Source organism: Myotis myotis, unplaced genomic scaffold (genome assembly GCF_014108235.1).
Source record: "Myotis myotis isolate mMyoMyo1 unplaced genomic scaffold, mMyoMyo1.p scaffold_m19_p_4, whole genome shotgun sequence".
NCBI lineage: Eukaryota > Metazoa > Chordata > Mammalia > Chiroptera > Vespertilionidae > Myotis > Myotis myotis.
The window spans coordinates 122,229,777-122,242,997 of NW_023416346.1; the positions used below are offsets into that span (position 1 = coordinate 122,229,777).

Sequence of the window (13,221 nt, forward strand, 5' to 3'; positions counted from 1 at the left end):
CCCTCTAGTCACCAAACCCCAATGACCACCATTATAACTTCTAATTTCATAGATTGTTTTTGCCTGTTCTATACTTTGTATAAATGGAATCACATAGTATGTATGATTTCATGTCTGAATTCCTTTGCTCAATATTGCTTATAAAGCCTGTCTATACTCAGTGTAGAAAGCGGTTCATGCATTTCCATTGCTGTCTGGAATTCCATTTTGTGACCATATCACCACAATCCATTCTACTGTCAATGGACATTTGGGTAGCTTCTAATCTAAAGGTTATTACAAATACAATGCCATGAACATTCTCATTCATATCCTTTGGTAAATATATGCACTCATTTGTATTGAGTGTGCAACTAGAAGGGGAATTGCTGGACATAGGGTAGTTGTATGCTCAATTTTATTAGATTCTGCCAAATAGTTTTCCAAAGTGCTGGAATAATTTATACTACCAGTAGCAGTGTATGAGAGTTCTGGTGGCTCTACACAATATGAAGTCTATTTTGTAATAAGTCGAACATATGCAAGTGTTAAGTTACTTCAAAAGATTACATTTAACCCTTTGGAGTAACATGGATTCTGATTATTAAAATACAGTTTTTCCCCTCATCATAAGTCTGCCTCAAACTTATGTAACCTAGATGAGCTTCCGGATCTCCACTCCCTCTAACCAGTCAAAAGTCTCTCTGAAAACACTTTCCATTCATGTATACAGCTAGAGTGTTGTGAGTGTTAATAAGTTTTTGTTTGCAAAACAAATTCAATCCCTCCTGCAAAGCAAGGTATAGATTTCACCCTTGTGTCTAATATGGCAGTCAGCCCTGATGAACTCTGTAGAGCTGCACTTTATGAACATCCTCTCCAGAGATGTGAATGCAATTCTTAATGTAGAATTTTGTTTTGGTGGTAAAGAAAAATGAAATATTCTCTGCAGGCTTGAACAGAAGGGAATGGTGATTCTAAAATGATAAAGCATTTTGCAAATAAAGGAGTTATTTGACTATAAAGAGGAGGACTGGAGAGGGTTGTGGGGGTGATAAAAGGTACCAGAGAGGAGATTCACAGAGTTTATTCTTTTCCTGGTCTCTGCAACTAATTGTAAGCAAAACAGAGCCAAGCCCCCTCTAGGCCTCTGGTTTTGGCATCTGTAATATTTTGACAAGCTGGGTAGGTGATCTGGAAGTCCTATCCAAATCTAGTTTTTAGTCTATAAAGGGGCAGATGGAGGAGATCCTGACACAGAAAAGGTAGAGGGGACCAGAAACAACTGACTTCACCCGGCAGGCAGAGTGCTGGGGATCCCAGTTTTTAGGTATCCCATGTAACATGTCCTTCACCAGATAACTATCGAGCTGAATCATTTCCCAGGGCATTTTCCTTTTACCGATCTTTTGGAATCCCCCCTCCAAGTGGTCTGACATCAGAAATATTGTGGCAGAGGAGCCATCTCGGCTTTACCACCCATCCCAGCGCACAGTGCTGAAAGTGGCGGAACAGGCATTAGGGTATCAGGGCGACCCCTAAAGGTGAGCGGCTTGTTGGTTCTCCGAGGAAGCATGCATTATCCGGACACCAGGCGGGCGCGCGCCTGAGGGTATCACGGTTCAGGGAGTCCAGAAGCGCCGCAGGGGCCTCGGCTGGCCCACAGTCTCCACTTCTCTTCCCACTCTCAGCCCGGAGGTCCCCGCAGGGCTTCGGCCCACCACACTGCTCCTTCATACCCTCCTAAGCCCCTTGCCCCGCCTGCTCCGCACCTCCGCGTCCAGCCTTGTTGCCGCCGAGCACTCGAAGCACCACGCCGCTGGGCAGCTGGAGGGCGGGCCGGCGGGCGAACCGTCCGGGAGCAGCGGGGGCGGCGCCCAGCCCGCTGGAGGCGGGAGGCAGGAGGAGGGACGCGGAGGGAGGGAAAGGGAAAAAGAAGGGCCGGACGGCGTCAGCAGCCAGCCCATCGGTGGGGACCGGCAGGTAAGCGCGTGGAGCCGGGATGGGTCTACTCTCTCCCCTCGGGTTCTGAGACCCAGCCCAGGGAGCTGGCGAGGGGCGCGGGCGGTTCCCGCTCAGCGCCTGGACTTGCGGCGCTACGGGACAGCGGGGCGAACACTCCCTCCGCCCAGCCGCGGCTCTGAGCTGGGGCCCAAGGCCGCCCTGAAAGGCAAAGAGAGGCAAGCGGCCAAGCTTCGGGGGCCGACACCCTGACAGTGTGGGAGAGTGCGCGCCTTGGGAAAGGGGGCTCCTGAGACGCACTGTCCGAGGGGGTGACTGTGTATCCAAAAACTCCAAACGGACTCAAACTCTCCCCATCGCTCCGGGAAAACGGGGCCACGAGTCTTGGTCTCGCTGTCACCCTTAGGAGTGCACTCAGTTTACCGCTCCAGTCAGTGGGTGCGGCAGAGCCTTGGGAGCGCTAACACGTCCGGGTCCCTTGAGGGCTTGGTGCAGCACCGCCTGGCGGGACCTAGAACAGGTGGCCCTGCGCGGCGGGAAGGGGCGGCAGCCAGGAGTCCAGGGGTGAGCATGAGGGAAGGAAAAGGCTGGAGGTTTCAGCTGAGAGCGTTTAGGTAGGGACTTGTCTTTTCGAGGCTCTGGAACTGTATAGGTGAGGAGGAGAAGGAGAGCTGACGGGCCTCCAGAGAGCTGGATGAGGCAGGCTGCGGCGTCTTCCGTGGCTGCTTCGAGGGTGACACTTCTTTGTATGTACCGTCCACATTAATCCTTTGGGGGGTCTCGTTAAAATGCATCTGATTCAGTAGGTCTGGGGTGGAGCCCCATGGTCTGCGTTTCTAACAAGCTCCCAGATGCTGCTGCTGCTGCTCCATGGACCACACTTACATGGCAGGCCCTGCAGACGTACATTTTGTCCAACGGTCTGAAAACCTTAGGAAAAGTGGGACATTGGGGGAGGAGGTCCTAAGACTTGGCAATCCCACGTCCACTCCAAATACACACATTAAAACGACTGCTACTCATTTAGTAGCGACAGGCTTTACTTTTCTTACCAGTTACTAGCCAAATACACGATCTAACAGTAGAGCTGGCTTCATGGGCATGCGACCTGTGTTTGGTTTAATGTTCTGCTGTCGCATTTCTTAATAATTTGAATAAGGGGCTTCGTGTTTTCATTTTGCACTGGGCCCCTCATTATGTAGCTTATCCTGTCTAATAGTCACCACAGGCAAAAAAAGGGTCCATTTCTTCTAACGGGGTTCAGAGCTGGTGGGTGATGGAGAGTGAAGGTTTATTAAGCAGAGACTAGCTAGATGTTGCTGTTCCATCTTTCTCAATTTCTCTTCAACTATTTTGAGAGGTAAGCCTATGAGTATAACCTCATTTATACACAGTATGACAGTATTTATTGTTTTATTCATATTAACAATAAACAGTTTATTAAGAACTCAATTATTAATGACAATACAATTAAGTTTGATGTTGTAATAATTTGTAAACTGACAAAGTGCGTGTCATTTCCAAAGGATTTTGGGGAGTCCTTTTTAGTGTCTCAAAGTTTTGTTTAGTCAAGATCTAAAATGAGCTGGACATTGCTTGGCTTGGCTGCTTTTAGAGCTCAAATGCAAAGCTGGAAAACAAAAATGCCCAAATTTTGTAGCTGTTCCAGGGGTATTGTTTTACAAGGCCTCAGCTCGATGCCAACCCCTATCAGATTCCCTCTGCTTTTATCATTCCCCACACCCTGCAAGGTGACTTTCATTAAAAGGGGGATAGCGCACTTTTTGCTTTTGAAAACCACTGAAGAAATGCAAGGCTAGCATCAGTGTTTTCTCCATGAATAAGTCTTGCCCCAAACCCACAGATTCCAGGTGTGCATTCTTGTCTAGAAAAAAAAAATTTTTGGAAACACAGAAAAGAAAAAAAAATTGAACTTTAATTTTGGATATGATTTTGTTCCACAGAGGGAGAATAAGTCTGAGAAATGGAATTTCATTGGCGGGTTTGGCAGGGAAAGGAGAGCCGCTATGTTTTTGGTACCATGAACAGCCTTCCAGAAATCGCAAAGTGAGTTTGCTCAGGTGTTAGGCAGAGCCAGTAAAGAAGCTGCTTTTCCATGACCGATGTGGTCATTCTGGGGCCTCTCGTATGGCTGTGGTGTGGCTGAGTCTGGTTTAGGACACAGAACGGGGACATACTAGAAACTATGTAGGTTCCTGGTGCCTTCACTATTCACATGAAACTGACAAATACATTTTCCATTTTGCTGAGAGTGACAAGTAACTTTCAAATACACGCTACAAAGTGGGAAGAACACCATTAAATTAAATTAAAAGGGGTTGGGGGAGAATGTTTCTGTGATGTTGATAATTCTGAAGATAGAAAGGAGAGTTCTGCCTTTAGTAAAAAAAACTTGGGAGCTGGTTTTTATGCCTCACTGATAAAGGCCTTCCCTACTTTAAGATAGAGAAAAAAAATTCTCTTAGATCTTGTAAAAATGTTTATGGCTTTAAAAATATGTGGGTCTTTAATTCACATAGAACTTATTTTAGGGGCATGATATGAGTTGAGGTGGCTCTGGAAGTTAAGAAATGGGCTAAACATTTGAGGGACATTATCACAAAATAGAAATCCTACTTTTAGTTATTTACCTGAGTGAAATGAAAAGTATGTTCACACAAAGAGCTGTGTGTGAATGTTTATATTATAATCACTGAAAGTTGGTGAATGAATAAATGAACTGTGAAATACTACTCAGCAATGAAAAGGAACACATTTATTGATTCACCCAACAATAGGAAGGAATCTCAAATGCATTGTGCTAGGTGAAAGACGTCAGACTCAAAAGGCTATGTTGTGTATGAATCCATTCACAGGACATTCTGGAAAAGACAAATTTATAGGGACAGAAAACAAATCAGTGCTTGCCAGGGGCTGAGAGTAGTGGGAGGGATTGACTACAAAGGGTCAATAAGGATTTCTTGGAGTGATGGAATTCTTCTCCATCTTCTAAAAAAGGTGAATGTGATTATAAATAAAGTGTACCTCAATTTTTAAAACATGGAGTCAACTCATGAATTAAGTAGATTTATAAAATGGAACAGTGTTCATAGAATCTTATTTCATTGTGGGAATTTATTTTGTGATAATTTCCCTCGAATGTTTAGCCCATTTCTTAACTTTCAGAGCCACTTCAACTCATATTATGCCCCCAAAGTAAGTTCCATGTGAACTAAAGACCCACATAGTTTTAAAACCATAAATATTTTTACAAGATCTAAAAGAAAATTTAGAAAATTATATAAGAACTGCCAAACTTTTCTCAGGTGGCTGCACTATTTTCTTTGACTTATACAAAGTGGAATTAGTGATTTTTTTTAAGAGCAAAATTTTTAAATTTTTATAAAGTCAAATTTATCAGGTTATTTTTCTTCTATGGATAGTACTGTTAGTAACCTGTCTGATAAGTCTTTGTCTACCTCAAGTTTACCAAGATTTTCTCCTTTACTGTCTTTTCGACATTTAATAGTTTTATCATTTATATGTAGGTTTATGGCTTCATTTTGCATTAATTTTTATGGGTCAGAGTTCACTTTTCTGTATTGATAGCCAGTTGTCCCAACACTGTTTGTTGAAAAGACTGTACTTTCCCCCATTGTATCCTCTTGGCCCTTTTGTCAAAAATTGGTAGACTGTATAAGTGTTAGCTTATTTTTTAACTCTATTCTGTTCCATTGATCTATATGTCTATCCTTATGCAAATAACACATTGTAGGTCTTACACATTCTTGTGAGATGAATTCTTAGACTTTTTGTGTGTAATTTTTATTGCTTTTAGAAATTATATATTTTTCTCATTTTATTTTATAATTATACTATTGTATAGAAAGGCTAACTTTTTGTAGGTTTATCATATTCAAGCCACGTTGCTGAACTTTTGTTAGCTCTCATAGTTTTTCTTGGATTTCCAAAGGAGATAATCAGTCTTCAAATGGCAATAACTTAGGAACTGCACTCGCCCAATTTTCTTTTATTTGCCTCCTCATTTTTTTTGCCTGCCTTAGTGGCTAAGCTTCCCTCTAGGGCAGTTATTTGGGTGGGGATGCTTCTAATAGTGTACCACTAGGTATTAATTATGCTTTCTGTAGAGTTCTGGTAGTTTCCCTTATTACTTCCAGAAGATTTCTTTCCATTTTTAGCTTCTAAATGTCTAAAATTTCATTTTAAAATTTCTTGTTTTGCTTGGATTTTTTTTCATTGAAAATTTTAACAGTTTAGAGATGAGTCAGTCTTCTCAGCTTTGGATGGTCATATTTTGATCTCCCCAGAGAAGAAGATAGTGTAGCATAAGTCAATGCATTTTATTTAGACTATGAAAAAACTACTTTTAGAGCTTTTTAATAATATTCTTATTTGGGGGGATGCCAGGTACAGTGAGGATGAGAGAGAATAAAGGGATAGTTTATAACCTACTTATGCATAAATAAGATAGCTTTTTGTAGTGTTTTTCAACTATTCAAAGTGAGAAGCGTATTTTAAATTTCAAACCAGAATGAACATATGTACATATAATTGAAACAAAAATCTTACAGTGTTATGAATCTCACAAAATATATACATTGCCTTTGTACAGTATATGCTGATATTTGCAAGTGTCTTCCCTTTGTTCTATTTCATTTATTAAATATATTTTTATTGATTTCAGAGAGGAAGGGAGAGGGAGAGAGGGATAGAAAATCAATGATTAGAAAGAATCATCTGCCCCCTTCCCACAGCCTCTATTGGGGATTGAGCTGGCAACCCTGGCATGTGCCTGGACCAGGAATGGAACTGTGCCTCCTGGTTCATAGGTCGAGACTCAACCACTGAGCCATATTGGCTAGGCTGTTCTATATCATTTTAAAACGATCATCATGACCCTCTAATGGTCTATTGATTTGACCATTCTTTCATAAAACACTGTTTTATAAAATTGTTGATTTAGTTTTTAAGCCCCAAACTGCTGAACTGTGTCCAGGACAAATTCTTCTTCTTTTTTTTTTTTTTTTTTTTTTATTATTAATCCTCACCCGAGGATTTTTTTTCCATTGATTTTTAGGGAGAGTGGAAAAGAGAGGGAAAGAAAGAGAGAAACATTGATGTGAGAGAAACACATCGATTAGTTGCCTTCTGCACACTCCCTCACCAGGGCCCGGGTCAGGAAGGAGCCTGCAACTAAGGTATGTGTCCTTGACTGGAATCAAACCCGGAACCCTTTGGTCCATAGGCTGATGCTCTGTTCACTGAGCCAAACCGGTTAGGGCCAGGACACATTTATTTTATATCAGATCTTGCTCTGATGCAAAGTGAGTTGAATTATAATACTCTCAGTTAATCGTAGCTATCCACATTTCTCTCTTGAATTACTGTGTACCTTCTAAACCAGTCTCCCAGCATCCACCTTTGACCCCACAGAATATCCAGTAAATGTAGTCTTGTAAACCCACTACTCAAAACCCTTTAATACTCTCTACCACACTTAGAATAAACCCCTAGATCCTCACTGTAGCCTCTGAGGCCCTATATGGCCCTTACTCCTATTCTTTTCATACTTCTTCAAACACACCAGTCTCCTAACTAATCCTGACTCAAGCCAAGCATTTGCCTGCCTCCCAGCCTTTGCACCATTTCATCAGGTGTACACATAACTTGCACCCTTATTTCATTTGGGCCTTCTCTAACCCTCATTCTAAAATGGCATTTGCCACCTACCACTATAAACCTCCATCCCCTCATCTCACTTTTGTATTCTTTGTACCACTATTATCTGTGGTTACATATTGTTGAATTACTTGTTTCCTGATTCCATATCTTCCCCCACCCTTAGAAATAAGTTCCAAGAGGGCAAGGACTTTATTCAGATTCATTTGTATATCTTGCTCACTGATTGTTGTATGCTCAGGATCTGGAATAGTGGGGCACAGTGAGTAATCACTAAGTATTTGTTGAATGGATGATGAGTGCACCTAGAATCTAGGAAAAAATCACACATTAATCTTAAGAGAAATTCAATGCACTCTGCCTTTCTGTTCAATTTTAATGTGGAAACTTATTTAAGTAAAGCATGAAGTATATTTTAATGTAAGCAGTTCATTAATCAACAGACATTTGGTATCCATTATGTTTCTGACTCTGTGATAAAATAACGATAGCAAATAGCTAATATTTATTGAGCAGGCACTGCTGTTACTGCTTTATATATTAACTTATTTAATCCTCCCAACCTCTTGAGGCACGTACTATTATTATTATTTTATGAATGAGGAAACTGAGGCACAGAGAGGTTAAATAGCTTGTCCAAGGCCATACAAAAGGTAACTAGTAGATCTGGGGTTTGAACACAGACCATCTGATTTCAGAGCCAGTGTTCTTAACCACAATGCTCATAGCAACAAAGAGTATACACAATTCCTGACCTTTATACACATGGAATGTTTATGGCCTTTGTTCCTTTAGCATAGTGGTTCTCGACTAAGGCAGATTTTGCCCTCTGTGGTCATTTGGTAATATTTGGAGACATTTTTGGTTGTCATGACTGGCAGAGGTGGCAGTGCTACTGGCATCTAGTTGGTAGAGGTCAAGAATGTTGCTAAACATCCTATAATGCAGAGGACCCTCTCCCTTGCCCCTCTTATTCCCCGACTAATAATTACCTGGCTCAGTGGTCCATAGTGCTGAGGTTGAGAAATGCTGCCTTAGCACAGCAGTTCTGAAAGCCCATTCTAATCATTTGGGTTGTTTTCAGAATAAATACTGATATCTAGGTCCTGTTCCTGACTTTAATTAAATCTTAAGTGGGCCTTTAGCATTGCCCAGCGATCCTACCATGCTTGCATAGTGAGTTTGCATTTCTGATGTCCAAAACAGCTGTTTTATACCTTCCTTTATTTCCTTTGCCACTCCTACATCAGCTTCTCATTAGACAGCAACCTCCTCATAGTCTCACCACCCAAACTCCTAACATACCCACATTTGTACAAATACTCATTTACCCCCCACTATTGTGAACCTGAGTGAACCATCCCCAATGCATCTAAGACTGGCTTCTTTTCTGAGCTCTGGACATATTCTTTTCTTTATAATAATAATAAAAAAACACCTTTTTATTTGGAAATTTCAAACTTTACAAATAAGTTGCAAAAACTAAAAATGGTACAAAGAATACCCATGTTCCCTTTATTCAGATTCATCTGTTGCTAACATTTTATCCCATTTGCTTTATCGTTTGCATTCACAGTCACACATAATTTTTTTCCTGAACATTTGAGGATAAGGTTACATATATCACGGCCTTTATGTTTAAGCACTTCAGTATGGATTTCCTAAGAAAAAGAATATTCTCTTACATAACCACAGTACCGTTATCAACTATAGTAACTGTTATCTAATCTGCCATTTGTATTCCAATTTTGACAATAGACCTGATAATATCCTTTACAGCATTTTTACTTTTAGTACAGGATCCGGTCTAGAGTTGTTATGGCATTGAGTTGTCAGGTCTCTTAGCCTATTTTAATCTGGAACATCTCCACATCCTTTCTTTTTTTATGACATTGGCATTGTGGAGGAGGAAAAATAATTTTCCCTCTACCCTTCTAGATTTTTGGCTGAGACCGCCCCCCCATAATAAAAGATGGATTAAGGGGAGAAAAACAAGCAAGTTTAATAACATGAATACTTCCTGTATACACGGGAGAGACCCAGGAAAATTGAGTAACTCCCCCAAATGGCCCAAGCCACAGCCTAGAGTTAGATCAGTGCCTTCTCCATTTATTAGAGTTTCTAAAGATTTAGAGTCACCTCCTCTTCCTGCTATGGACAGAGAGACACCCTTACAAATGGGGATGTTCCTTATAAATGTAAATGTCTCTCACAAGAGGATAACTTCTACTTGGTTTTTAGAGCTTCTCCAGGGTCTTGTTTCTTAAAAAGAATCAACCTCAAGATAATCCTTATGCCAAATAGGCATATATTGTGATGCCATATTCCGTCCCCCCTAAAGGAATGCTTTAAATCTATTTCTAATTGTTTTCACAGTTTTCAATTATTTTTTCCTCTGAATGCAGCTAGGATTAGTAGCCACCTTTGGACATACACATCTGTATCTATATACAATATTGAGGCTTTTTATTAAGTTTTAGCATCAGTTGTTTTTTCTACTTTTTTCCTAAAAGCCTGTTTCTGTGCTCATTTATTCCTTTATCAACTACCTATATAAAATGTCAGTTAAAAATATCTCAAAAATTTTGGCAAGGGGGAAAAGAGAGGGGAATGAAGTTAATGAAGGGTGTTTTGAAAAACTCAAGTACACTTTATTTTGCTGTGATTATACCCAGGTGGGCAAGTTGACACTAGTATCTCTTGTGCTAAATTGCATAACTCCATTCAGCAAATGTGAAGTTAATTTGACAAACTGGATAGAGCAAATACAGTCTAAAATCGAGCAAATACCTTCCACTTGGTTTTGGTAGGAGACATTGGATGAATGTGCTCTTTGTGCAGAGAGCCCCAATAGTATCTACAACAATGTCTTTCAAATGTACAAATCAATCACCTGGGGATCTTGATAAAATGCAGATGCGGATTCTGTAGCTCTGGGATGGCCAGAGATTTCTGCTGTTTGAGAACCACACCATGAATAGTGAGGCTTTAGAGCACATCTGGGGATTACCTGAAACCTTTGTCCTTTGCCCATTTACAGATGATAAACATCCTTGCTCAAGTGCCTCTCTGGACTTGTCCTCCCAGCCCTGGCCTGAAGAAAGGACTGGGGCAGGGCAGGCATGGAACCACCCTCTTCTTGCCTGGCTTCAATATTTTGCACTTCCTCATTCATTCCAGAGAGACTGGGTATCCATTTCAACAGCCCTGACCCTGACCACTTGAGTACACACCAGCCCCCTTCCAGCCACTCGCTGCGCATTTCTCTGCCCATGAGCCTGCTCTACCCGCCCTTGTGGTAGACTGGGAGTGCCAGGGAATTAACACTGAATTAACACTCCCCTCCCCTCCCCTCCCCTCCCCTCCCAACCCCACCCTGGCAGCAGCCCTTAGTGAAAGCTGGTAGATAAACAGCCCAGCTCCTTTGCCCTATAGTGGGATAACTCTGAGAGAGAGGGACAGGCATTCTACACTCTCAGGCTCCCAGAACTGAGCTTCAGTTGTTCCCAGTGTAACTGGCTTGATAATACATCTGTCTGTATTAGCTGCCTTCCTGCTGCTCTCACTTCCCCATTCTCCAGTTTCCTGGGATCACATCCTAAATAAACTTCTTGTTTTTGAATCCTTGCCTCAGAGTTACCTTCTGGAGGAATGGAAGCTATAGCTGTTTGAAGCCAACAGTCAGGAAGTCCTTTTGTTCGTTTTAGTAAAACCCCATTGCAAGAAAACAACCGGGAGCTCCATGGTTTTTTTGTGTTGTTTTTTTTTTGGAGGGGGGGGGTTGGGGGCGTATTCACTAGTGTCTAGTTATTCTGTTGGCATGACACCAGCCATTCGGATGGCTGGAAATAAGCCTGATAATGGAGAGAATGCTTCCGTGTTCCTGGGCTATTTGGATACTACGTCAACAGAGTTGATATTCTGGGCTCACCAGCAGAGCTGATTCTGATCATTCTGACTCTGGCTGGGGGCGGGGGGATTCCTTTGAGTTTTGCCTCAGAGCCCTTGACCACATTTTGTGGCCTCTGCAAACCTTATCCTGGCTGTATCCTACTCCCATGTTCCTCTTCATAGGCCTCCCTTCCTGAGGTTCTCTACTGTGGACTCTCTGCCCATCCCCTTGGGACAGGGAGTCCTTTCTTGGACCTTTATTGTGTGGAGGCTCCTGACATTAAGTTTCAAAGATGTGCCCACACCTGTTTTCCACACTTTGCATCAATGATCAATGTTCCTACTAGCTGTGTCTTTAGCTTGTCCCCTTCCTCCTGCATTCTTCCCCACACTGGAAGTGGATCTGAACCTTTGCATAATGTAAGCCTCTAAGGGCATCGTAGAACTGCCTGCACCCAGATGGGGGTTCTTAGACCTTCTGTATGTCCAGAAGGATACTATAACCCAACTTTCTTCCCTCAAAACCTTGTGCACAGAGTTCTCTATTCTGTTATTCTTCACATATTTGGAGCCCACATCAGGCAGTGGTATTTGGGAAGGTGGTCTGACCTGGAACTCTGGACTGAATTTCTCATAGTCTCCCTGTATCTCTACCAGAGTGTACTGCCCACCAGGCTGAACATCCATGTCTTTGTTTGGACCTCTTGGGGTTCCTAATTAGAGACCCATGGTCCTTTGGATTTGGTATTTTAAGGGTACATGGTACATTAACCAGGATAGCTTTAATGTAAAACATCTGTGAAAACATCAAGGATGGATGGCTAGATGACTGCTTCCTTGTGATTTGGGGCTCTCTTCCTGGCTTGTAGACTGCCCCCTTCTTGCTGTGTCCTCAAATTGTAGGGAGAGTGAGGAGAAGGAGGGAAGGAGGGATGGATGGAGAGAGAGAGAGAGAGAGAGAGAGAGAACTTTCTCTTATAAGGCCATGGCCCTATTGGATTAGGACCCCACCCTTATTACCTCATTTAACCTTAATTACCACCTAAAACCCTGTCTTCATATACAGTCACATTAGAGGTTAGGGCTTCAACATATGAATTTTGAACCCACACCAGCACACCAGGCAGATTGGTCCATAGCAATAACTTTGCCTAGCTTTCCCACTCCTCCCGCCCACCCTTCCCCCCACCAACATTTCAACTTTTTATCTAGCTGAATCTTGAAAATCCACAATTAGAGATTAATATGTTTGGTTTAAGGACTTGTTAAAATGTAAATGAGCACAGATTTTGGTTGATGTGCCTCTATGTGAGGTCTCCTGAGAGCAGATAAGGGTTCAATAAGTAGGTCACTGGGCACCTATAGGTTTGGAATGGGCTCCACCTAGGGGAGAGACAGGGTACTAAAATGGAAGTCGTTTTTCTCAAAGCAATGTGTTCCTTTGTTCATTTTGGCAAGACCCTTCAACTCCTCAGAATCATTTTCTTTCTTTCTTTTCTTTCCTTCTTTCTTTCTTTCTTTTTTTTGCAAAATAATCCTTAAAATCAAAGACTTGAGTACTTAATCTTGTTTCCTTGGATCTACGAGCAATTTGAAAGACATTGCCTTTTAACGAGTCTAATTGACTGTATAAAAAAAGGAAGTACATTCATTTATCCAGCCTTCTATAACACAAACTTTTTAGTAGCC

The 13,221-nt window shown here is 41.9% G+C and overlaps 1 protein-coding gene across 3 annotated transcripts in view; it reads left to right on the forward strand.

The window, feature by feature from the left end:
- The first annotated feature begins 1,908 nt into the window (after positions 1-1,908).
- Positions 1,909-13,221, forward strand: part of ADGRG2 (adhesion G protein-coupled receptor G2) — a 117,586-nt gene continuing 106,273 nt past the window's right edge. For all 3 annotated transcript variants that reach the window (XM_036305822.1, XM_036305820.1, XM_036305821.1), the window contains exon 1: positions 1,909-1,962. The gene's annotated coding sequence lies outside the window, so the exon portion shown is untranslated. The remainder of the gene's footprint in view (positions 1,963-13,221) is intronic.